The sequence below is a fragment of the Theobroma cacao genome, chromosome 5, assembly GCF_000208745.1.
Source record: "Theobroma cacao cultivar B97-61/B2 chromosome 5, Criollo_cocoa_genome_V2, whole genome shotgun sequence".
Taxonomy (NCBI): Eukaryota; Viridiplantae; Streptophyta; class Magnoliopsida; order Malvales; family Malvaceae; genus Theobroma; species Theobroma cacao.
The window spans coordinates 5403503-5407828 of NC_030854.1; the positions used below are offsets into that span (position 1 = coordinate 5403503).

At 35.5% G+C, this 4326-nt stretch overlaps 1 long non-coding RNA gene across 1 annotated transcript; it reads right to left on the reverse strand.

Annotated features, from left to right (window-relative positions):
* Window positions 175-1808, reverse strand: LOC108662164. The gene is made up of 3 exons (XR_001927951.1): window positions 1711-1808; window positions 1469-1541; window positions 175-345 (listed from the first exon to the last, which is right to left on the reverse strand). It is a non-coding gene; the product is annotated as an uncharacterized LOC108662164 (long non-coding RNA).

Here is a 4326-nt window from a genome sequence, read left to right on the forward strand (position 1 = left end):
ACTATAAAATATTAAATTTCATCCTACAATTCCTATTTGAACTAGTTCGAGGTTAAATCAACTAAAGTGTACCGTTAGGTACGATATCGGGTTTCGTCTTTTCTTATGTGCTTTCCTAGCATAATACATGCTAATCAGTGCATGTATGTCATGACATGGATTTATAGGTAGGGTTGGGTTTTACAATAAACATGTTCATTATCCATAAACATAAACACAAATATTGACTAACTCGTCAATGGAACATAACCGACCCTCTTGAAGTCAAGTGGCTGTTAGACACCCACCAAAGGAAAGAGATCGAAAACTTTTATCCGTGACTTGAGTAGTAAACTAATCACTGATCTGCAAAGCAAAAATAGGAAAAATAACGTATGAGTCATAAAGACTCCGTCAATGGATACGGGGAAGTGGACAAGCCAAAGAGGGATAGTTTTTTGTAACCATGCACTTGTAATCTCATGCCATTCATAAGCATCTTAACATTTCCATATAGTTCATGAATCATGATATTTCATCATATTTTAAATAACATTGCATGGAAAACAAGTGTATAAAAGTCTTGGAAAATCATTTGCTTTTGAAAAGCCTTGGAACACACATAAAAACTCATGTTTGTCAAGAATCTATCAATAGATAAGGGGAATCTATCGATAGATTATCTATCAATAGATGGAACATAGAATGCTTCTTGTAGCATTCTGCCTTCTATCTATTGATAAATGGCTTTCAAGTATTGACAGATTAGTCTTGTAACACACTTTTTTGAGTAAAATCTTGCACATAATCATTTCATAAGTCTTTCTATCTCATTAGACTATTGCCTACGCTAAGGTTCTGTTTAACCAAGCCAACATCACAACAATCCAATGTGAGCAATATCATCAATAATCATTTATTCACAGTCTAAACATTCAAACAAGAAACATATCAATAAGACTCGTTCAATCATAACTTAGACTCATTAACCTCATTCATCACAACATTTGTAACTATGAATGGGTCCGCCCCATTCCGGCAAATAGTGGTACGAACCTCATATACAACTCATGACATACATGTCATAATCTCATGAATGGAATTCAAGCACCCATCAAACCTTACAGGCTACATCATGCATAGCATTGTACATCATATCATTCATCTTAACATTAAATGCATCTTGATGCACCCACACTAGCTCATAAGGCGAAGTGTTCGAATGAGATTGAATAAAATCATTGAAAGGGCTTGTCCTCCCTTGTTCAAAACTAGTACTTAGTAGGATATTTACATACATAGTAGATTCATAAACACTTTGAAAATATTTGCATTCAATCATCTAAAAGAGATATAGTTTCAAATCAAATTTAAAAACCACTTGCATTTAAATCCTTTGAAATCATTGATTCAAAGCCAATTGAAAATCCCTTGTATTCAATCTTTTGAATGACATCATCAAAAAATGCTTCATCATGTATCCATTCACCTAATTGGAGACTCAACCTCTAGCTCCAATCAAAACCCTTCTTCGGTAATTTCCTCAAAGTTTTCAATCGTTCCTAAAATTCAACAATCATTACAATCAATTACTTAGACTTATAATCTCATAATACCCATTCCAAGTACTTTCAAAACTAATCAAATTCAACTAAAACTAATTTTCTAGCATAAATCCACTACTACATTAACTAAATAATGCTTAGAAACCCATAAATCCTTCATCTTTACCTTAGGAGAGCTTTAATGCTTAGAAAATCACAAAAACTTGAGCTTCAAAAATCCACAGAATAATCTTGACAACAAAACCATCTTTTTAGAATCTAAAAATCAAGATTTAAAGATTTCAAAGTTGAAAAATGTCATAATTTTCAAAAATAGTGTTTTGGGTTAAAAATGGGTTTGAAAAGGCTTATGGTTGAGAAAATAACTTGCAAAAATAGCTGAAGATTGCTAACCCTCATAATATGTGACCTATTTATAGTTTGGAGTGTGAAAATACCATTTTATCTATTTTATTTTTCTGAAAACGACTTCATCTATCGATAGATCGGGGTCACCTATTGATTAATGGGCTTCAGAGTTCTTTTAAAAGGCTCTCGGATTGCCATCTATCAATAGATGTGGCTCATCTATCAATAGACAGACCTGTCTATCAATAGATGATGAACATTTATTGATAGATTTTCTTCTATTTTCTTAAAAACTTTTTTGAGTTTGTATCTATGGATAGATGAAGAACATCTATCCACATATAGACTCCATAAAGCAAAAATAAACTCAAAACTTTGTCCATTTGGACTCCATTTTATATTAAATCTTTGTAAATCATCTTTATGCATAAAAATATGAATTTTTTTAACTTTAAAACTTATTTTTTAAATGTTTAAAACATAAAACATGCATATTCACCTAAAATTTTCTTAACTTATCCTCTTACTTAAGATGAGATTTTACATAATAGTCGGCATCATATCCCTGCAATTACGTCTGGTATTTTCGACTGTTAAGGAGTGATTGTCATTATGTCTACTGTTCGCTGTTGGGGGTGTACATATTTTTGTTTCGATTAATGCCGGCACCTTTTGGTCTGTATATTTTGTGTTTCCAGGACTCATGGTGGGCAGTAAATTTTATGGGTCCTGATTGTGTATATTGTCTTTCGTTGCGGTTTGTGGCAGCCCCCACGCACAGGCAATGGCCTTTTTTTGCTGTCACAATGCCTGTTTTTGTACTACCATATTAATTCAATGAGCTTTTCAAAAATAAAAATAAATAAATAAATAAATAATAATAAATGATGCTTTTAAAAAAAAAAAAAGGAATTCTCTAGTCAAGACAATAACAAAAATAATAATCAAATAACGGAAACAAGAAAATTGCAAACATAGCTAACCACTTTGCGGGGTTTATAATGATGGGGAATGTGAAGGTGAAGGCTGAAAATGTTCATGTCCATCACACCGCCATACATGTCGCCTGTCGGCCACTTTTAATGGTAGGTGCTAGCTCCGTTGTATGAAAATGTGTGGAAATGATAAATTATAAGCAGTCAAGATCATCCAATTTTAATAGAGATGATATATATTCAGGGTGACGTTGTTGGGATTTACTTTTTGTCACTCTCATTGAGTCAAGTCCATCAACAATTTGTCAAACAACTTGTCATTAACAACTCACAGAGTGAATATCACCAATTATGCACGTGTTAACTTGATTGGTCTCTTTACCAAACAAAATAAATAAGTAAATAAATAAAACTTGATTGATGTAAAACAAATACTGCTAAAAGGAATGCTCCATAGGGGGGATGGAATCTCAAAATGTCTGCACTACTTGTATTTTTAAGATGCTCTCAAACCTAGCAGAGAAAGAATCCAAAGATCTAAAGATAATAAGTTCGTGCAGGTGTTTAGGAAGGATCTTATGTACCTTTTTTAAGATTATTCTGTAGACACTATAAAAATTATAATAAAATTTTATTAAAAAAATCATAAACAAAAAATAAATGAAAATAACAAAAAAATAATAAAGAAAAAAATGAAAAAAAAAAGAGAAGTACGACTGGCAAGGTGCGGACACACCCTGCCAGGAGCCACCCTCACCCTGCCAGACGTGAAAAATTCGCTTCTGGCAGAGTAGTGGAGCTTGCCCCTTTAACCCAGTATAAAGGGGGCACTGTAGCACTCATCCGAGGGGAACGGAGGGGGGTAAAAAATCAAAGAGCAAACAATCAAAAAACCTAGGAATCCTTAGCGGCCAAAAAATCACAGAGAATCAAAAAACCTAACTTTCTAGCAACCAAAAATACCAAGCCACAACAAATACTATATATTCACTAGCAACCAAGAATATCCACAACCAAAAAAATATAAAACAAGGGAGATTTTGAGGTTTAGGTTTTGTTATCGCCGGTCAAAGAGGGAGAGTTTGGGGTCTTTGTGATGCCGGTGGGGTGTTTAAGCTTTGGGGTCGTGTCGCCGCTGGTTAGGAGGCCTGGGTTCTAGTGCCGCTAGAGAGAGAACTGGTGGGAAGCCGACGCTGAAGGGAGAGAAAGAAAGGGAGACCGATCGGCTGCCAGAGAGAGAGAGAGAGAGTGAAAAAGGGAGGACCGATCGGACCAAGGGAGACCGGTCAACTACCAGAGAAAGAGAGAGAGTGAGAGAGGGAGGACCAATTAGGCCAAGGGAAACCAGTCGGCAGCCAAAGAGAGAGAGAGAGTAAAAGAGGGAGGACCGATCGGGTCAAAGGAGATCGATCGGCGGCCAGAGAAAGAAGGAGAGTTAGATCTGGCCATCGGGGTCCCTGCGCCGGCGACGGCAGGAAGCTTCACTAACCGCCGACGGT